Source organism: Pelodiscus sinensis, chromosome 2, assembly GCF_049634645.1.
Source record: "Pelodiscus sinensis isolate JC-2024 chromosome 2, ASM4963464v1, whole genome shotgun sequence".
Taxonomy (NCBI): domain Eukaryota; kingdom Metazoa; phylum Chordata; order Testudines; family Trionychidae; genus Pelodiscus; species Pelodiscus sinensis.
Window position 1 is genome coordinate 12656604 of NC_134712.1, and position 22387 is coordinate 12678990.

The window sequence follows — 22387 nt, forward strand, 5'->3', positions numbered from 1 at the left end:
GTTATGGGCATGCACGTGTTAGTTGTCCTGTAAAGTCCATGGGACTAGGATTGTGCTTCTTGTCCATGGGACAAGATGATCAGGGAAGAAACCTCATGTCCTTGGTGTCCCTAAACCTCTGACTGCTAGTGGCTGGAACTGGGTGACAGAGTATACAGCTCCCTGTAAATTGCTAAATTCGGTTCATTCTCTTTGAAGCATCTTGCCTTAGGTACCTCTGGAAGACAGGATGCTGGGCTAGATGGACAATTAGGTTTTGTCTACACTGCCAGCTTTTGCCAGCAGAGAGTATGCAAATGAAGTGCTGATTAGCATTTTATTGAACTTCATTTGCATAATCTATTAGAGCCATTTTTGCCCAAGGGGTTTTTGCTTAAAAACAGCAGCGTGAATGTTTCCTTTTTGTGCTAAACACCCTTTTTGCACAAGATCCTTATCCCTCTCCCGGGATAAGGATCTTGCACAAAAAGGGATTAAAATGGCTCGAATAGATTCTGCAAATGAAGCATGACAAAATGCTAATCAGTGCTTCATTTTTATACTTTCTGCTGGCAAAAGCCGGAAGCATAGACATTACTGTATTTAATTCAGGTAAAGTTTCTTCTTGTACATAGGGCCAACAAAATGCCCATGTGCTTAAGTCCTATATTAAAGACATATGTGATGCACAGGCTTTGTGCAGGTATCAAGCAAGATCCATAGAAATGAATGGAAACCAACTGATTTCAATTTGACCCAGATCTTAAATGTATTGGGGTGATTTCTCTTCTCTGAGATATATACTCTGACTTCAATTAAAGGCACTCTATTCTTAATAAAATTATATTGTCTGGCATCTTGATATATCCATAACTGGCACTGGACTGAAAATACTAGCTCAAATATAATCCAGTCAGAATTGACTTAAACAATTACCATCAGACACCTGCTCTGGGGCCTGTGAAAAATTAATTAGTGGTCTCTGTCCTGTCTGCAACAGACAAGGGGCCACACTGTAAAAAAAAAAAAAAAAAAAAAAAAAAGATCACAAGGGAAGAGATCTGCAGGAATATTAACGGAAAATAAGTCTAATAATTCTTCTGGGTTTGTTCTCGCAGTAAGTTATAGGACAAATAATTTAGAATTCTAGTAGTGCTCTTTCTAAATTGGAATGAGTAGCTACAATTTAAATGTAATGTTAATGTCAGTGGAGATGGTAATTATAAGATACTAGTTACTTTTTAATTATAATTGATGATAATTATCATATTAGATTTGAAGTGGTATATAAACATAAAGATGAGAGTGTAAACAAAAATCTGAGAATTTACTTGAGGAAAAAACCTGCAGTGTTTTGAAACAAACGACATGAACGCAAAAATCAAGCTGATATTTCCGACTTTCATTAACCCAAATTTTGGAATCACTTGACTTCGGATTCCTAATACATTAACCTGGGGGCAGTAGAAAGAACATCATATTCAGATTTGTTGCTATCTAAATACAGAGTAAAATTTTAAAAGGCATCTAAGTGATTTAGGAGGCTAACGCCCATTTTCAAAAGTGACTTAGGTCCAGATTTTTAAAGGTATTTAGGCTTTGATCAACCCAGATTTTTAAAGGTATTTAGGCTTTAGGTACCAAGATGCCTTGGAAAATCCCACAAGATGCCTAAATATTCTTAAAGTTAGGTCATAAGTAATTTAACCATCTAAAGCTGTGTCTACATAGCTGTGTTGTTCCAAAATAATATAGTGCGCATCTACACTGCCAGCCTTTATTTAGAAATAATGGTGAGCTGGAGGACTTTTTACTCTGAATCCTGTAACCCTCATTTTATGAAGAGTAAGGGAATTTGAAGGAAGAGAGTTCTTCCTTCAGCTTCCTGGTGTGTAGACAGCACCAAAACCCAAAATAAGCTATTTTGATTTAAGCTACGCAATTGACGTAGCTCAGGTTGCGTAGCTTATCTGAGTTTAGCCCTGCTATGTAGACATACCCTCTATGTCCTAATCTCAGATTTTTAAAGGTACCTTTGTGTTGTTCTATCTAGCTTTTCAAGAGCTTGCTGATTTAGCCTCGTAGGGTATGTCTAGACTACATGCCTCCGTCGATGGAGGCATGTAGTTTAGACAGATAGGCAAAGGGAAATGAAGCCGCGATTTAAATAATCGCGGCTTCATTTAAATTTACATGGCTGCCGCGCTGAGCCGACAAACAGCTGATCAGCTGTTTGTCGGCTCAGCGCGCTAGTCTGGATGTTCCGCGCCGACCTGAAAGCCTTTTATTGACATCCCCCTTGTGCCTCGTAGGATGAGGTTTACCGGGGATGTCAATAAAAGACTTTCATTTTCACAGGGGAGTGTCCAGACTAGCGTGCTGAACTGACAAACAGCTGATCAGCTGTTTGTCGGCTCAGCGCGGCAGCCATGTAAATTTAAATGAAGCCACGATTATTTAAATCGCGGCTTCATTTCCCTTTACCAAACAAACAAATCTACATGGCTCTGTCGATGGAGCCATGTAGTTTAGACGTACCCCTAAAGTGCCTGTGTCCGTTTTGATAATGTGTCGTAGGCTCCTAAGTCAGTTAGGTGTAGCAACATTAAATGGATCAATGCCTAAAAAATCTTTAAAAATCTGGGACTGATTAACATTTGAAAATATTACTCATATGCTATACTAGAAACAAGTTCACATGATCTTAAATTAGCTAATATTTACAGAAGATAAAATAGATAGGTGCCACAATATACCTGTGACGAGAAATATAAACCACGCAATGGCATGGAAGGGTTTAATGGGCTGCTTTGGGCTGGATTGGCCCTGCCCCTTCACACCTGCAAATCATGGCAGTACTGGAGAAGGGCTTAAAAGGAGGGAACTCCATTCAGACAGGGGCCGGGATTGTCGATTGTCTAATCACAACACCCTTGCCCCACCTCCTGCTGAGGCTTAAGGCTTCACCCCATGCTCCATCCCTTCTCCAAAACCCTGCCCTGCTCTCGCCATCCCCACTCTCCCCTCCCATTGCTTGTTCTCCCCCACCCTCACTGTCATTCATCAGGTGGGTGTGGGAGGTTGAGTTGTGGGAGGGGTGTAGGCTCTGGTATGGGGCAGCGGGGTTTGGAGTGTGAGCGAGAGCACTGGGAAGTGCCTGAGGCAGGAGGTTGGGGTATAGGAGGGGCTCTGGAATGCAAGCTCTGGGAGGGAATTGGAGTGCTGAAGGGGACTTAGGGTTAGGGCAGGGGGTTGAGGTATAGGAGATGGCTTGGAGTGTGGGCTCCAGGAGGTGGTTCAAGGGTGGGGTTCGAGAGGGGGTTCGGTGTATATAAACAGGGGAGGGATGCAGGCGCCAACCAGGCAGTGCTACCCACGGGTGGCTCCCGGTTGGCGGCACGGCTGGGCTAAGGCAGGCTGTGTCTTACTGTGGGGGTAAGGATAATTGAACTTACATGCATATCCTCCCCACACAGCTCATAAAAGGGGTGCTCTAGTATGACAGATTCAGACCAGGGCCATATACCCCACAGAATACCTGCCTGTGAATAAAAATATTTCCTTCAAGCTGTACAATAGCCAGGGCTGTTAGACAGATTTCACAGTCAGGCCTGATGAGTACTGTGGAGAGCACACCGACAAGGAAAAACCACATTTGTCAGCACCATATGAAGGAAAGGTGGCAATACCACACCATGCCATCCATACATCTGCAGCTGGAGGTGGCTCTGCCTTCAGAGCAGCCACCACTCTCCAACTCCATAGCGCTGAAGACTTTGTCTTCACTAGCAGCCATGCAGAAATAAGGGCAGCACTACTGCAACCCCCTCCAATATCCTTGTGACTACCCTCTAAAATTCCCTCTACATTCAGCCACAAGGATCCCTCCTATTACAACACCACGACATGTCAGATTTAAATGGCTGAAATCATGAAATTTACAATTTTTAAAATCCTATGACCATGTGATTGACTAAAATGGACTATGAATTTGGTAAGCCTCTACTTCGAGAGGGGCTCTCTGGCTCCCTCGAAGGGCTAAACCACATAGGCTATGTCTATACTGCAGACTTTTTGTGCAAGAATGGCTGTTCTTGTGCAAAAACTTGTGGAGCATCTACACTGCACACGCATTCTTGTGCAAGTAAATTTACAGTAAGGCATCGGAACAGAGAGCTCCTTGCGCAATGTAGTGGGGACCCCCCCCTTATGTCACTCCGAGGCCCCGCTCCTAGTCCCGCTCGGGTGTCCCTGGGGCCTTCTGCCGAAGCCCCTTGCTCACACGCTCCACTGATCCGTCACACGGATGCTCCCCGTCGTATCGTCCGCGCCATCGCTGTTCGGGGTCTGGCCTGTCCCGGCCCTCCCGCCGCTGCAGGGTGTCCTCTGGGCTCCTTCCAAGGCGTTCCGCCGCCATCTGGGCCGTCGTGCTGGTCTTCCGTGGCGTCCAGTGCCCCCAGCTTGCTCCTGGCTGGGTCACCACCTGTGGCGGTGTAGAGCACAGCCAGCTCCTGCTCTTCCCCCCCGTCTCCTCCTTGCCTCTCCCCTTATGGGCGTCCCAGTTGGCATCCTGCCCCCACATGCCCTGCGTGTTGTCCACCTTCCCCGGGGCCCTAGCGCCCGCCGTTCATGGGTAGGCTCCGTCAGCGCCCGCGCCACTGGTGTGCAGCTGGCCCGCCGCGGCGGCCACCGCCACTTTCCCTGTGCTGCTGGCGCTCGCCGGGTCGCAGGTGCTAGTGTGGGGGGTGGTCCCCCCGTCACATGCAAGAGTTATTCTTCTCCCCACAAAGAGTAAGTCCTCTTGCGCAAGAAGGCAGTGTGGACGGGCAACAGGGGTTTCTTGCGCAAGAAACCCCTATGGCTAAAATGGTCATCAGAGCTTTCTTGCACAAGAGAGCGTCCACACTGCCATGAACGCTCTTGCACAAAAGAATATCTCCTGCGCAAAAGCAAATGCCAGTGTGGACATGCTCTTGCGCAAGACCTTTTGCGCAAGAACTCATGTCCAAAAAGCCTGCAGTGTAGAGGTAGCCATAGAGTTTTATGAGTCTGCAGCCAGATTTGAATGAGCAGATCTGAGGCTTATAGCTCAGTCACTAGAGTTTGAGGGATTGTTTTTTTTAGCTCTAGATATAGATGTCGAAGCTTCAACCCTTACTATAATGTCTATCCTGGGGCACTGTGATGTACGATACTGGGGAGGATGGGAGAAGTTTGTATGTCCTGCTCAAACTTCACCTTGGGTGATTCTGTCTTCCTAAATTGTTCCTGCAGTTTCCCCCCCCTCCCAACTTTCTTAGCTGAAGCAGTTACAATATATAGATGTGATAAACGTACTATAAACTAAACATATTAAATCCGCCTGCCCAACTTCTTGGTGCCCAGCCAAGTGTTAAAAACCCAAGTATAAATATCCCTAATTCAAATGTTTCTATTACCCAAATCATTCATGGCATAATAGCTTATGGGACAGTTAAAGCCTAGCATAAATCATCATGCCCCACAGCCAGCCACCACAAATCTCTCAGCCCACCACTTCCAGAATGTTCAAGAGAACAGGTGAGTGCTGCTGCTCCATCTTCTGATGGTTACCCACACGGGGTTCTGTAAGAGACGTGAGTTCTAGAGCTGACTTGTGCAGCCCTCGTGGCTCCTACAACCCCCCCTGCTGCCAGGGTAAGGCAGAGGGAAAGGGAAAATGATGCAACTGCTCACTGTGACTGATGGCTGCTTTAAACTTGTGCTAGCAGCGTGTCCATTGCAGACATTTCACGGGATATGGGGGAGCACAAATGTAGTTTATAAGAACTTGACTGCACCAAAATCCTCCACAGCCATAGCAGACGATGATCAAAGAGCAAGTAATATAGTTGTTTGCAGGAAATTATCAGAGACTAGCAAGAAAGAACAGCAAATAGACAAGTGCTTAGAAACTAGGCTGGCAAATACAAAACAAAAATAGATGGCAATGTAATAAAGACCAAGTGGGAGAGGATTAGTAACCAAGGGATGTGTAGAAATGAGTTCTGGGATGCTAGCTGTTTCTTATCTCCTTAGATGACTCAGAGGGGATAATAAGTAATCTGCAGTTTTTTGATGATACCAAAAGGAATCACACGACAGATTGTGCTGCAGATGTCATTGTTGAAAGAATTTTTTTTTATATACACATTTTGCTGTTGGGCAAGAAAAACAAAGTGGCAAAGAGCATTTATTGACGGTAATTACCAGAGTCATTCCTGGAAGCAAGAAATGCTATGAAGTTATGAGATGGAGAGAACTAAGTACATTTTCAATGGAATGTTATTTCGTTTCAAAGTGTAATAGATCAGCAAGTCGGCTGAATAGGTCATTGCTAGCCAAAAGCTTTAAAGCATATTTAATTGGGAAATGCTAAAAGTATGTGTCATTTTAGTAAGTTCTTTATTTGATTTCATGTGAATTCAAAAGAGAAAAACATGGTATTCTTACCATTTGGATCTCAAAGCATAAGCTTTACGTGCTGATGGCATGAAATCTTCCTTGTCTCACTTTCCAAGATACTTAAATAGACAGACTTTGAGGTGGGGTATACGAACTGTGCATTAGTATAGATTAAATGCGATAGCTGCCTTATAAAATACATAGGGAGTTTTCAGATGTTCAAAGACTTAATCCTGCTCCCATTGAGGTCACTGGCAAAACTTCTATTAGCTTTGATAGGAGCAAATTTAGCCCCCATACAAGAAATAAAATTGCAGATAAAAGTGTTATCTTTCAGATGAAATTCCTGGTGACCCATAGGAATGGGTAATCTAAATTGATAAACAGAAGCAGATCTAAGAAGCACCCTGCTCTGCCTTAGCTGGTGCCATAGCAGACCCCCGTGCTCTCACCAAGCCTCTGGCTGGTGAGGTGACGGACGTGGAGGGCACCATCCTGGTCTGGCGCGGAGATCCTGGATCTCATTGAGATCTGGGGAGAGGAGGCTAACCTCCAGGATCTCCGCACTAGGAGCAGGAATGCTGATATCTACAGCTGGATGGCTGACAGCCTGGGCCAGAAAGTCCACATGCACGCCCAGGAGCATGAAAGTGAAAGAGCTGAGGGAGGCCTTCACCACGGCCAAGGAGCGGAGCCCCCTCTCAGGGTGGCATCCCAATCATGCCTCTATTATGAGCTGCTCCACTGCATCCTGGGAGAGGGGTTAGTCCCTTCCCACCCCCTTGTTGTGGACTCTGGGCTGGAGACCCCTGTTGTCAGCCTCCGAAAGGGCAGGGCTATGGATGAAGAGAACAAGGAGGTGGAGAAAGATGAGGCCAGTGTGGACGGGATGCCTGCCAGCCACTGAGGTCCAGGCAGGTGAGGAGGCAGCTCGCCGAGGTCCAGGTGGGTGAGAAGGCAGCAGAACCTCCCCTTCAAATGACCGAAGGCGCACTTCACCATGATGTGGGCCCTGCTGAGCCTGCTGTTGAAACATTCCTTCATGGCTTCTAAGTGTCCCTTTTAGGGATTCATCAGCAACGAGAGCAAAGGGTAGGCTGCATCCTCCACTATGCACATAAGCATGTCCACATCCCCAACCCTGATGATGCGGTCGGGGAAAAAAGTGCCAGTGTGGATCTTCTGGAACAGGCTGGAGTTCCTGAAGATGCAGGCATTGTGTGCCTTCCCTGACCAACCAATGTTAATGTCAGGGAAGTAGCCCTGATGGTGCATATGGGCCTGTAGCACCATTGAGAGGTACCCCTTCCAGTTGATAGAATTGGAGGCCCTATGGTCGGGGCACAGATGGAGATATGGGTGTCATCAGTGGGCACCCCGTAGTTAGGCTAGCCATGATAGGGTCAGCGTCATCCAGGATGATGACCCTGTGCAGCAGGATGTGTTGATGGCCCTCACCACCTGTACAAAGTTATAAAGAATCACAGGGTTGCAAGAGCCCTCAGCAGTTCCCTGAGCCCAAGCCCCTTCCCACAGCAGAAGCAACTCCAACTACCCCATCGCTGGCAGGGCTTTGTGAAGGCGAGATTGAAAAATCTCCAGGAAGGGAGAGTCCACCCTCCCCCTCAGCCCCCAGGGAACCCCATTCCAGAAGTTCATCACCCTTTTGGGACAATAACAAGAGAGTCAAACCTGCATGAGCACAGCTCTGACGGTCGATCACCCCATGCCAAACTGGTTCCCGACAGATGGGTAGCTGTCTGGCATGGTGAGCTTCCAAAGTGTGATGGCGACCTGCTTCTGGAGGGGGACAGTGGGTCTCATGTGGGTGTCCCCTCACCTGAGGGCAGGGGCAAGCCACTCACACAGCTTCAGGAAGGTGTCCTTCTGCATGAGGAAATTCTGGAGCCACTGCTGGTTGTCCCTCCGCTCCGTGATGATTTGGTCTCATCAGTTGGAACTGGCAACCCGGTGCCAGAAGTGGCGGTACACAGAGTGCAGGGGAAGGTGGGAGAGGTTGTGCTGCATGAGCAGCACGTGGAGAGAGGTGAGGAGGTGCCCTGAGTGAGCCATGGGTCCTGGGCCTGCAGTGCCACGTGGACAGCCTACAGTAACTGCACCAGAAGATGCCGCATGAGGTCTAAGAGCCGGTGGACGCTTTGCAGCAGGTCCATCTTCATGGTGGAAGTGTTGTGGTGTCTACAAGGGAACCAGAGCAGGCAGTGAGATGAGTTTGCTGTCCTTCGAGAAGGTAGGCAAAGGTGAAGAGCCTGAGACACGGCCATAGAGGGGAACCCCTTTAAGCATGACCCTCAAATAGCCTCAGGCAGCAGCTACAGGAAGTGACTGCTGCCCTGATGCCCTGCCCAGGAAGCTTCGGGGGGCGGAGTGGGGTAGGGGGCAGGGCCTTAAATGTGATTCAGCTTCCAATCAGTGTGGACACACTATTACAGTATAGATCTGCCCTATTTCGATAGGCATTTGTAGTGTGGACGCGCTATTTCAAAATAACTATTCTGGGAGTTATTATTCCAAAATAGCTTATTTAAAAATGAGTGCATAGTGTAGATATACCTTCTGAGACAATTCAAAGGGAAAGGGCATATTAAAACCCCTAGGGTACGTCTACACTACAGCGCTAGTTCGAACTAACTTAGTTCGAATTAGTTAATTCGAACTAAGCTAGTTCGAACTAACGCATCTAGAACTAAAAACTAGTTCGAACTAGCGTTTTGCTAGTTCGAACTAGTAAGTCCACATTGAGTGGACTCTGAACAGGGCTTAAGGATGGCCGGAAGCAGTGCCGGCAGGGCATAAAAGGAGGACTTAGAGCATGGAGATGCTGTCTCAGGCTAGCCGAGGGCTGCGCTTAAAGGGTCCCGACCCCCACCCCGGACACACAGTTCTAAGGGGTGCCCCGCTTGCAAAGACGTTCTGGCTTGGAGTGCCCTGAGTGCCCACACTGGGCACATCACACCACTCGGCCATCAGCCCGGCTGCACTTGCCGCAGGCTGCCATCTGGGGAGAGGGAGTAATTGGGGGGCTGCAGGAGAGCTTCCACCCCCAGAAGCCCGCAGAGCCAGCCCAGTCCTCCCCATCGGGGGCTCGTACCCCATTCCTCCCTCACCTCCTTCCACTTACCCTTCCCTAGCCCCTCTTCTTATTGATGTACAAAATAAAGATAACGTTTCTTCCAACATTGACTCTGTCTTTATTGAAAAAAACTGGGGGACACTGGGAAAAGGAGGTGGGAGAGGGGAAGAGAAAGGCTGGGAGAGGGGAGGGCAACTAACATGATCAGGGGTTGGGAACAGGTCCCAGATGAAGAAAGGCTACAGAGACTGGGACTGTTCAGCTTAGAAAAGAGGAGACGGAGTGGGGACAGGATAGAGGTCTCTAAAAGCAGGGGTTGGGTGGAGAGGGTGCATTCAGAAAAGTTCTTCCTGAGTTCCCATAAAGAAGGACTAGAGGACACCAAAGGAAAGGAATGGGTATCAGGCTTGAAACTAGTAAGAGAAAGTTGTTCTTCTTGACAAAGCAAATAGTTAACCTGTGGAACTCCTTGCTGCAGGAGGCTGTGAAGGCTACAACTAGAACAGAGTTTAAAGGGAAGTGAGATAAAGTGATGGAGGTTGGGTCCATGGAGTCCTATTAGCCAGAGGGTAGGAGTGGTGTCCCTGCCCAAAGTTTGTGGAAGGCTGGAGAGGGATGGCACGAGACAAATGGCTTGGTCATTATCTTCGGTCCATCCCCTCCAGGGTCCCTAGGGTTGGCCGCTGTTGGCAGACAGGCTACTGGGCTAGATGGACCTTTGGTCTGACCCAGTACGGCCATTGTAAGCTCAGGGCTCAGTGTCGGGGGTCTCAGTGGACCCCCTTGATTTTCATGCACACCTGGTCCTGGGTGGCCAGGCTGGCAGCTCTCCTGCCCTAGACGGCCACTTTCCTGTGCCTAGTGCGGAGATCGTGGACGAGGTCCACGATGTCCGCACTAGCCCAGGAAGGTGCCCGCCTCTTGCGGTCCAGGGCAAGCTCCCGGGAGCCGCCAGCCTGGTCCCGGCAAGAGGGGGTGGGCTGGGGGGCATCGGGTGGGTGGCTCTGTGCCGTGCCAGATGCAGGGTCTGCTAGCTGGGTGCTGGCAGGCTTGCACCTGGCACGGGCACCGTAGCCAGCCCGTGCCCCTTTAAGGGGTCCGGGGCCGGGAGGGGGGCATAGAGTTTCCCTGGTGTTGGCCAGAGTGGCCACCAGGGAAACCTGGGGAGGGCTAGCCTCCCACTAGTTCGAACTAAAGGGCTACACAGCCCTTAGTTCGAACTAGCTAGTTCGAACTAGGCGTTAGTCCTCGTAAAATGAGGTTTACCTAGTTCGAACTAAGCGCTCCGCTAGTTCGATTCAAATTCGAACTAGCGGAGCGCTAGTGTAGCACCTATTAAAGTTAGTTCGAACTAACGTCCGTTAGTTCGAACTAACTTTGTAGTGTAGACATACCCCTAGGCTGTGTCTACACTGGCATGAATTTCTGGAAATGCTTAAAACAGAATAGTTTTCGTTATAAGTATTTCCGGAAAAGAGCGTCTACATTGGCCACAGATGCTTTTCCGGAAAAGCCCTTTTTCCTGAAAAGCATCTGTGGCCAATGTAGATGCGCTTTTCCGGAAAAGACTACTGGGCTGTCTACACTGGCCCTTTTCCGGACTAGTGTTCCGGAATAAGGACATATGCCCGAGTGGGAGCAGCGTAGCTTTTCCGGAATAGCGGCTGATTTTGTACAGTAGAGCATCGTTGCTTTTCCAGAAATTCAAGGGCCAGTGTAGACAGTTCGCAGCTTATTCCGGAAAAGCGGCTGATTTTCCGGAATAAGTGGCCCAGTGTAGACACAGCTATAGTAACATGATAAAAAAAGGTTTTTTTGGGGTTATATATTGTTTAATAAACTATAAATCCAGTTTCTTCATTGACGGTTATACTCTAGGTAGCTTGAAAGTTACTCTCTCTCACCAATGGATGTTGGTCCAATAATATACATTACCTCACCCATTTTATCTCCCTAATGTCTCAGGACCAACACAGGTACAATAACACTATATACACCATCAAATTGTCATGCCAAATACATGAGTATCATAACGTTCTAGTAAACACACAAAATTAAAAATCTATTTAATTCACCTGATTCCAAAACTGGCAAAACTAGTTTGCACTTTGGATGAATAACCAGACCATATTATTGTAGACTGTAAGCCTCTCATTTTTAACAATGTTTGGAAATGTACAATGTATTTTAAGTGCTTTTCTAATTAAAACAAATTGTTATTCATATTTATTATAAAATGTCTCCCAGGAAACAGTATCTCTCTGTGTAAATTCTTCTAAAAATTAGGTTAACAAAAGATTTGTTACACTATCGTATTTAGAACAAGTTGTGTTTAGTTTGCAATTACATTTTGAGTTAAACCAGAAAATACTAACAAGTTAGTGAGGTAGGAAAATACCTAGTAATGCCTGAATTACAGTCCTTAAGAGATTCTGAAATTATCCTTAAATAGAACTAAACATGTGACTTAATCAGAAAACACTAACATGTTTTAAAGTTTATGTTCTTGCACCAGATGCATATCTTCATGTTTACAGGAGAGAAATCCCTTGTTAGCCAATGAAAATGGGAAATTTAAATTTTAGAATAGGAAATTATTACAACATTTTTTACATTTACACTGAAACTGGAACTGAGCCTCCCTGCCTGGGTAGACAGATTCGTGCTAGCTTGATTTAAGCTAGTCCGCTAAAAATAGATGTGTGATGTGCTGTTCGAGGGTCAGTCTAGTCATCGAAAATCAGTATTAAGGGGTCAGTTGGGTCCCAGCTCAGGTGGTAATTCAGAGCCTTAACATTCACACTGCTATTTTTCCTGAACTGGACTGAGTCAAAGTAGAGTGTCTACCCAGGCTGAGAGGGGTTAGCTCCCAGCTCTGGATATGTCTACACTACGTGGCTCCATCGACGGAGCCATGTAGATGAGCTTTGTAGACATAGCAAAATGAATCGGAGATTTAAATAATTGCTGCTTCATTTACATTAAAATGGCCGCCGTGCTGTGCCATTCAGCTGTTTGTCGGCTCAGCGTGGTAGTCTGGATGCTCCACGGTCAACATCAAAAGCCTTTGTTGACCGCCCCGGTAAACCTCATCCCACGAGGCATAATGGGGCGGTTGACAAAGGCTTTTGATGTCGACCGCAGAGCATCCAGACTACCGTGCTGAGCTGACAAACAGCTGATCAGCACAGCGTGGTGGCCATTTTGATGTAAATGAAGCGGCGGTTATTTAAATCGTCGCTTCATTTTGCTATGTCTACAAAGCTCATCTACATGACTCTGTCGACGGAACCATGTAGTGTAGACATACATGGCTGACAGAGGCATGTAAAATAGGCTACCTGATATAGTCAGTGAAGCTGGGATTTAAATATCCCCGGCTTCATTAAAATAAAAATGGCTGCTGCGCTGTGCCAGCTCAGCTGATCGTTGGCACAGCGCACGAGTCAAGACGCGGATCAGTCAACAAGAGAAGCCTTTGTTGACCGCTCCGTTATGCCTCATGAAACGAGGTTTACCGAAGCAGTCAACAAAGGCTTCCCTTGTTGACCGATCCGCATCTTGACTCACATGCTGTGCTGACGATCAGCTGAGTCGGCACAGCGCAGTGGCCATTTTTATTTTAATGAAGCCGGGGATATTTAAATCCCCACTTCATTGACTATGTCGGGTAGCCTATTTTACATGCCTCTGTTGGCAGAGGCATGTAATCTAGACAAACCCTAATTGTCCTCATAAGCTGTGTACACCTGTGAAAAGATTGCAGAATCTCCCTAACTTCAGGTTAGGGAATGGATTCAGATGACTTCAGGTGTACACCAGTTACACACTTGAGTTAAGCGAAAGGTGTCTGGATATGTCCAAGGTCTGGATGGTTGGATTGTTCCCTGTATCTGCTTTGCAGTCCAAAAAGAAGCCCACCTTCTCCAGCACAAAGGCTAAAGCATCCATGACAAATTGCTCTACAAGCTTAAAACATCACCCAATATTCTTAAGTACTCAGTTAATTCAGCTTAATGTGAATCTCGGCTGGGTTGCAGTCTCTTTCTGATTAAAGGTATCTGTCCATTTCTGACATGGCATTGCAATAAACATCCCCGTCATCCATCTTTGTCATTTTTGCCTTAATAAAAATTTGTACCAACTGCGTCTCTCAGCTGAATTCAAAACATTTTAATTTACTCTTAGTTAATTAAGCCTCGCCACCCTCCTTTTCTCTGTTAGTCCCAACCCAGTCTTGCCATTCTCCACACTCTTAAATTGAGTATCCCTCTTTGATCCTTCTCTCCCTTTCCTCATCCCTCCTACTCTTTGCTAAACCTTGCTGCTTCTTCCTGTGCACCTTTGTTCGCACAAAAGAATGTTGGTGTCTCAAGCACCATTGAATTCCCTTGGAATGCCTGTGACACACTAGGCAGCTGTGCACAACGTTGATATAAACACATAAGCACTGGGATTACACTACCAGTGGGACTATGTGTTCTCTGTGTGAGGCTAATTATTGCAGGCCCCCGATGCAATCGGCAAAGGGGACAACTGCTCTGGGGCTTGGCGATTCTAAAGGAGCCAGGGTCCCAGCTGCCATTGCTGCGACTACAGCTCCTGGAGCCCCAAGCCTTTTAAATCACTGCCACAGCCCCCCACTGTCAAGGAGCTTTGTATGGGTGGCTGTCAGCTCCCCTGAATTATTGTACCATCTACTAACCTGTCATTCTCAACAGTTGCAGTGCCAGTGTAGAGAGCAGGTATTAGTAAAAGTTGCAGTGGAGGAATCAGTCTTCCCAGTGAAATCGCACAATCCTCCTCCCCCCCCCTTACTGCCCTCAGTAACAGTCTTGGCATATCAGAGCACTGATTCCGTCACCCATCAAGCCACTTTCCCACTGGTTGCATACAAGTCCAAGAGCATTAGAATAATTTCTCTCTCATATATTTCCAAAGACTTTAGCAAACCCAAGTGTCACTCTTCAGGGCAACTGCATCTGTATTTCCCCCTCTACAATCTACCAAGAGCACCAACTATAGGCTCCTGGCTCCTCAGACATCACCTCTCTTGGGTGGAAACCCAGGTCCCTCTGCCTCCTGACTGGGTTTTTCCAGGCTTCACAGTTCTCTGACTACATTTATTGTGATAGCCCCAGAAACATACCAGTCCCTGCCCTTTGATCTCTCCCCAAAGATGTAATCGCTTGAAGTTACAAGTTACCACTCAGCTCTTGCTAAGCAAGCACAGTCATTCTTAAAACAAAAGCATTACAGAGAAACATATTCAAACCATCAACAGAACACACACGTATGCTAATAGGCCTCCCAGAGATCAGCCCATTTCCAAGAAGGGCTCTGGTAGGAGTCAGCCCTTGAAACCCAACCAACTGGTGTCTCTGTAGCCTTAGTTCAGAACTAGCATCCCAATGAATTAGTTAGTCTTTCCTTTATGTGGCATGGCCCTTTGATCTTGAGACTCCGGGAACAGGTAATCAGTAGACAGTGGTCCCATCCTCAGGGCGTAGCGTCAAAAGGCTTTGCATCACCAGATATGGGGAATTTGCATTCTCCTTCCTCTAGAGATTCTCCAGGTAAACCATCTGACACTGTTTGTCTCAAAAGTTCATTCTTATGGGTATGTCTACACTACCCCCCTAGTTCGAACTAGGGGGGTAGTGTATGCATACCGAACTTGCTAATGAAGCCCGGGATTTGAATTTCCCGGGCTTCATTAGCATAAAGCCGGCGCCGCCATTTTTAAAAGCCGGCTAGTGCGAACCCCGTGCCGCGTGTAGCCGCGCGGCACGGGGTTCGCACTAGCCGGCTTTTAAAAATGGCGGCGCCGGCTTTATGCTAATGAAGCCCGGGAAATTCAAATCCCGGGCTTCATTAGCAAGTTCGGTATGCATACACTACCCCCCTAGTTCGAACTAGGGGGGTAGTGTAGACATACCCTATCTGTCATATTGTTGTGCATGTCAAAGGACTCTAGTGAACACTTCTTAGGGTTCACATCCCATTTCTTCCCTAGAGAGAGAGTTCACACAGTTCCAACCCATGATAATATATAAATCATTCATTTAACACAATATATTTCAGAGATAATTCATCTTAATTCAGTGGGGTTTTTTCAAGGATATGGCAGGAAATTACCATATCTGTCATAGCATGTATTCCAGGGAACATTCAGAGTATAATATTCATATGATACTGTGTATTCTACTGCATTAGGGTGTCTTTATATATCTATCAACAGTCATGTCTTTAGATTGTAAACTCTTTGCAGCAGGAACCTGTTACTTGATTAACAAGTTTCAGCTCCTATATAGCTATAGAAATAAAAGGTTAGTCTTTTATTGGTGGATTTATTTGGGTATCAAAGTCATGTGGCCTGGCCTATAAGCATAAGTGAATACGCAACAGAGTTAAGAGTAGAATCTAGACGTTATTACTGTTAGCTCCCTGCTTTAATCATTAGACATATGCTTCATGAATGGAAGGGGGGAAGCTGCATTATTAAAGATTAATATAAGTATCCAGGGAAAATCAGACATCACCACTCTTTTGAAGCCAAGAGTGCAGCTAATGGGCTACATACAATATTAAGGGCTGGATTCTGATCTCAGTCCCTGTGTAAACCTGAGCTAACTTGTATGAAATCAGATATTCCCTGAGGTAACAAAGCATGCCATAAAGATTTGAAAAACAGGTGTGATGGGCTTTCCATACTCTCAGAATTAACTCTCTTGGAAAGGAATGAAGACTCTTCCATCTGACTAGTCTGCTGCAACCTACATTTGATCTGACTCTGGTGAAACTAATACAGACATCAGAAATCTGGGTCAGAACACCAGAAATCTGGGTCACAGCCTAGTCTGGAATTAAAGTGCATAGACTATGACCCTCAACAACCCTGTATTCACACTCTGCACACTGCTGTGATATTTGCACGAAATACGAGGCACCATATGAAAGCTAATCACAACTGAGTTCTTAATATCAATTTGAAGAGCATGTGTTAGCACTATAGGTGAAGTTATAAATTGCCTTTATATGATGTTACTTGAATATATTTAATACCAGACAAATTACTGAGGTCAAGGTGATAAAAAGGTCCGTCCTAGACAAAGGAATGTGGGTTTATCTCAATTTACATATTAGCAATAAACAAAGTCATCAGGTAAAACCAGTGGGGATTATCCTGAGTCTGAATTCGAAAAGCAGAAAACTAACATTGTCCTGCACCGAAAAGAGATGGAATCCTTAGGAGTCCTTTCTGATTTGTAATACAAATATATCTCTTTGGGGATGTAAGAAACAGAGACATGTTCCATTTTTATCCTTCACAGTAAGAGACAAAAAAACCAAGTTTGATCTCTGTAAAGAATCTTGACCAGGACAGCCAGTACAAACCTTGATACAAGATGGGAGGTTAGAGAAACCTTCCTGTACAAAAACTGTACCTTGCTTGGATGTTTTAATCTTTTGGATGTGTATTACCACTTCTACTTGCTTGTAACCATCTCTGTTTTTCTCTCTGGTACCTGGTTTAGCTTAATCCATGTTCTTCTTGTTTTATTTTTACTATAAACCAACTCAGTGCAGTGTTTGAAGGGAAGAGTGTATTTTCCCTTGCTAAATCAATAGGATCTAATATACTCTTTAATGGGGCAGCAAACTTAAGGCATGTCTACACTTAATGAGAGATCAGCGCTGGGGTGATCAATCCCCCAGGGGCCAATTTAGCAGGTCTAGTAAAGCACCCTTGGTAAAGACCTGCTAAGTCGACCACTAATCACTCTCTCATCAGTTCTGGTATTCCACCGAAATGAGAAGTGTAAGAGAAGTTAATGGGGAGTTTCTCCTGTTGACACCCAAGCTTGGAGATACCACGGCAACTCAAACTAAGGTACATCAACTCCAGCTATAGTAATCACATAGCCAGAATGACATAATTTAGGTCAACATTGCTTCATAGTGTAGACCTCCCCTCAATATCTTCTATGAATGCACAGTGATTGGTGCTATGCATTACAGAGAAACATCTTTGAAGAGCCCAGAGGCTGACTTTCATTGTTTGGTACCTGCTAGGCAGGGTTTGGACTGGGAGAGCCTTGAGGAGTTTGCTGGGGAGAAAGACGGACTTGTATGGAAGAATAAGAGTGGAGAACCCAAATGGATAAAATAAATACCAGAAATTTGTTAATGGCAGAAATTCTTACCACTAGAGTGTCCAAAAGTATGTGGTAGAAGGAAATGTGGGACTGTGTTGGGATATGTGATCTCCCAGGTGCCAATTTAGCATATCTAGTAAGCACGTTTGATAAAGACCTGCTAAATCAACTGCTAATCTCTCATCAACTCCAGTATTCCACCAAAATGAGAAGCGTAAGAGAAGTCAATGAGATATTCACACATACAGAATGGGAAGTGACTGTCTAGGAGGGAGTACTGCTGAAATTGATTTAGGGGTCATAGTGGACGACAAGTTAAACATGAGTCAACTGTGTGACACTGTTGCAAAAGAAGCAAATATGATTCTGGGATGCATTAACAGTAGTGTTGTGAGCAAGACACAAGAAATCATTCTTCCGCTCTACTATGCACTGATTAGGCCTCAATTGGAGTATTGTGTCCAGTTCTGGGCATCACATTTCAAGAAAGATGGGGAGAAATTGAAGAAGGTTCAGAGAAGAGCAACAAAAATGATTAAAGGTCTAGAAAACAGGAGCTATGAGGGAAGACTGAAAGAATTGGGCTTGTGTAGTTTAGAAATGAGAAGACAGAGAGGGGATGACAGCAGTTTTCAGGTATCTAAAAGGGTGTTACAAGGAGGAGGGAGAAAAATTGTTCTCCTTGTCCTCTGAGGATAGAACAAGAAGCAATGGGCTTAAACTGCAGCAAGGGAGGTTTAGGTTGGACATTAGGAAAAACTTCTTCACTGTCAGGGTGGTTAAACGCTGGAATAAATTTCCCAAGGAGGTTGTGGCGTCTCCATCACTGGAGATATTTAAGAGAAGGTTAGACAGACACCTTTCAGGGTTGATCTAGACAGTGCTTGGTCCTGCTGTGAGGGCAGGGGACTAGACTTGATGACCTCTTGAGGTCCCTTCCAGTACTATGATTCTATATTCTTGCAATTTGGCTAAATGTTTGGAAGAAGACGCGTCTAGTGGTTGCAGCCAAAGACTGAGAGTCAGGTATGCTGGATTCTGCCACTGGCTTGATGTGGGAACTTGAGCACGCCAATGAAGCCCTGGTCCAACATATAGCTTAAGTAGTTTGCTGGATCTGGGCCTTAACTTCTTCTTCCCTCCATTTCCCCAGGTGCAAAATAGACCCATGCCTATCTCAAAAGGGAAAGAGAATATAAAGTACATAAGAAATTCAGGGCTTGTCTAGTCTGGAATACTGTATAGTGGCAGGAGAAGTAGGTGACATAAAAATGGTGGCATTAGAAAAGCCAAGGCTGTGTAAATTGGGCTACTCACCAGGGGAAAGGGTTTCTGTTGGAAAGTTAAACACTCTGTTTTTGCTTATACCTTTAAATGTGAATGTCTAAGTATCATTGTGAATGAAGGAAGAGCTTGACAAGCAATCAACTATAACCTCTTCAATTAAGGTGTTCAAAGCAAATACTAAATATCCTCAGACCTCCTACTGGGTGTTAAAAAACAAAGACCAAACATTTCCTCAGGTAAACACAAGAAGGAAAAAGTAACTTCCACCGCTACCATACACATACCCTTTCCAGGCCTTCTCTGTTCACCATAAGGAACAAGAAAGGGCACAAGTCCAATCTTTAAACAGTACTTTGCTTCTTTAAGGTTGAACACACAACTTTATGTGTGTCCTTTGATGCATGTGAATTTTAATACAGTATTCTTACATGATCAAATATTATTTCTCAAATAACATTTATAATATTCTCTAAACCAGTGGTTCCCAAACTTTTTGCCATCATGCCCCCCTTCTTGATTTTTGAAAAACCTTCACGCCCTCCTTCCAAATAACAGCAAACCTTGTTAAGCAAAAAAAAAAAAAAAAGGAAAAAAGGAACTGAACAGGAACTCCTCCTTGATGGGAGGAGAGGAGGCTGGTTCACCTTGCACCCCCCCTGGAATTTCTTCATGCCCCCCCAAGGGGGCACGCTCCCCAGTCTGGGAACCCATGCTCTAAATTATCAGAAAGAAGTGTGTCTTAGCTTTTACATCGGAGTGCTTACTTCTGCAACTGTCAGCGTCTCTTTAAGTTTGTTTGTCCCCTCCCCATCTCACTCTACCCCTGTGGAATAACAATAGCATCATTAACACTGCATTGCACTTTTAATTTTCAAAGTGCTTTTGAGCTATTAACTAATCATTGGGCTCACAATACCCTCTGCAATTTATATATTTATTCACATTATACAAATGGGAACACTCTACTCCACATCAGGAGAAAGTTTGATCTCTTGTGCTTTCTAGCCTATTCATCTATGAGGTCTGGATCAAAGTCCAGGGTGAAATCTTGGCCCAATGAAGCCAAGAAGAGTTTTGCCATTGATTTCAATAGGAACAAGATTTCACCGCCAGATTTTGGAATGCTTATGTGAAGTGAATCAAACTTATGTGAAGTGAATCCATGGTACTTATATGTCCCCCATTATCACAGTACCCAAGTGTCTCACCATCGTTAATATGCTTTTCTTCACAGCACCATATGAGTAGGGAAAAATTATAATCTTAATTTTACAGATGGGGAATTAGAAAGAAAGTGGGTGAGTGATTTGCCCATGGTCTCACATAGAAATTCTGTTGCAGAGCAGGGACCTTTTAAATTGCTGAGCCTTGGGGCAGCTGCCAACAAAGGGGGAGAGTAGAAGGAGCCGCAACATTAAAGCGCTGTCATGGCAGTGTTTTGCAGCAGCACTTTAACATCAGCTGTGCATGAGCCGGTACCGGCAGCTGGTTCTTACCATTACCGGTACACCATAGTGACCTGTATTGGCCCACTTCCACCTCTGCTGAACCCACATAGCCATCTGGATTTTGTGGCTAATTCCTTTTTCCTATAACGAGCCAAACCCTGGATCTGAACTCTTTTGACCTTTGAAGACCTGATGCTCCTAGTCTACATCTCCCTGAACAGGCAGCTAGAGATTACCTGACAGCCTGTGGAGAATACAGCTCATAGGAATACAGCTCCAACTTGCATGCAAGGAGTCTCCTTCGTAATTATCCACCCATATATATTGAAGAGGGAAAAATTGGCTAGGCAGAGGAGAATGGAGAAGGGTTGTTACCTTCTTTGAGTCTGACCGTGAAAAGATCACACACTGATTCAAGGACTCCCCTTCAAGTAAAAATCTCTTCACAAATTTTAGAGAGCAGAGGATAGAAGTTTTGTGATAAAGCAGAAGAGTAGAGATCTAAAGGGAATCCTTAAACTGACCCGCCCTTCTTCATATCCATAATGACAAAAGGATTTTGTAACATAAGACTTTAATGGCTCTGCTTCTTCCCCAGAGGCGTTAAAAAAAAAGACCTAATAAATTTGTTAGTGTCTAAGGTGCCACAGGACTGCTTGTTATTTTTAAAATTGCAGACTAATGCAGCTACTCCTCTGAGACTCAGTATTTCTCAAATAATCCTCAATTTGTCAGGTATCACTTACCTGCATCTTTGTTGTGTGGGAGCTTTGCTGATTTGTGGCTGAACAGAAATCAAGTTAAGGACATGAATCTGAATCTGTGGGACTACTGTAATCAATGTCCACAGGAAGGGGAAGGCCAAGGGCCAGATTCTGCTCTCAATTACACTGCTATCAATCCATAGTTGCTTTCGGTGGAAGTGCATCACTGTTACTGAGAACAGAATTTGGCTCTGAAGACTTGGAGGATTTGTCATCACAAGAATACGTCTACACTACAACACTATTTTGAAATAACTACTGTTATTCCAAAATGACTTAGGTTGCATCTACGCAGCAGTCAGTTATTTCAAAATAGTGTCAAAATACTGTCAAGCTGGAGGATTTCTTACTCTGACTCCTGTAACCCTCATTGTATGAGGAGTAAGGGAAGTCAGAGGAAGAATGTTCTATTTCAAAATAAATGCTGTGTAGATGCTCCCTATTTTGAAATAAACTATTTCAAAATAAGCTATGCAATTGACGCAGCTCAATTTGTGTAGCTTATTTCAAGTTAAGCCCTGGTGTATAGATGCACCCATAGCTGAGCTAGTGTTCTACTCCTTCCAATTTTATTGTAAATTGTATAAAATAAGCCAAATTTTCTTTAAACCCAAGGAAAAACCTATTGGGCTGGATTCTGCTTTTATTTCATTGAACCTCAGAGGTTCAACCTATTTCAGTGAGATTTTCTCTAGAAGCCGAATTTGGTCTGCTGAGTTCATTGCCCATTCTTTACAGAGGGGTAATGGTGCTGTGCAGTGTTTAAAGGCTGCTGCTTTCTGCAGCAGAGTCGAATGCATTTCAGTGGGTGAGTTGATACATATTTACATTGCGACACATTCTTTCTTGGACAGTCATGAAAGGGAAGAAGGGCCAGAGGCTGTGGCATCTTCTGCTTGCCGGTTCAGGATTCCAAATGTTATTTTAAAGGGTGACTACCCGGAGCACAAACTGCTGTTCCTTTCAAAAGGGTATCTGGCTTGTTGTGGTCAGCGGTATCCATACTAATCCACTGAGAGATGAGCATGGTGCTAGCCATCATGCGGTGCCTTGTGACACTATAGTGAACCTAAGCAGAAACAACCTCTGCGCTAGCTTTAATATAGCTAGGATGGGTAACAATAAGGTAACAATAAGGGTGTGTCTAGACTACTGGGTTTTTTCGAAAAAAGTGGCCTTTTTTTGAAAAAACTATACCTGCGTCTAGACTATCACCATGTTCTGTCGACAGTA

The 22387-nt window shown here is 45.1% G+C and overlaps 1 long non-coding RNA gene across 3 annotated transcripts in view; it reads left to right on the top strand.

The window, feature by feature from the left end:
- The window catches only part of LOC106732054 (uncharacterized), a 260586-nt gene that overhangs the window by 57061 nt on the left and 181138 nt on the right, over positions 1-22387 (top strand). The gene's annotated exons all lie outside the window — the stretch shown is intronic.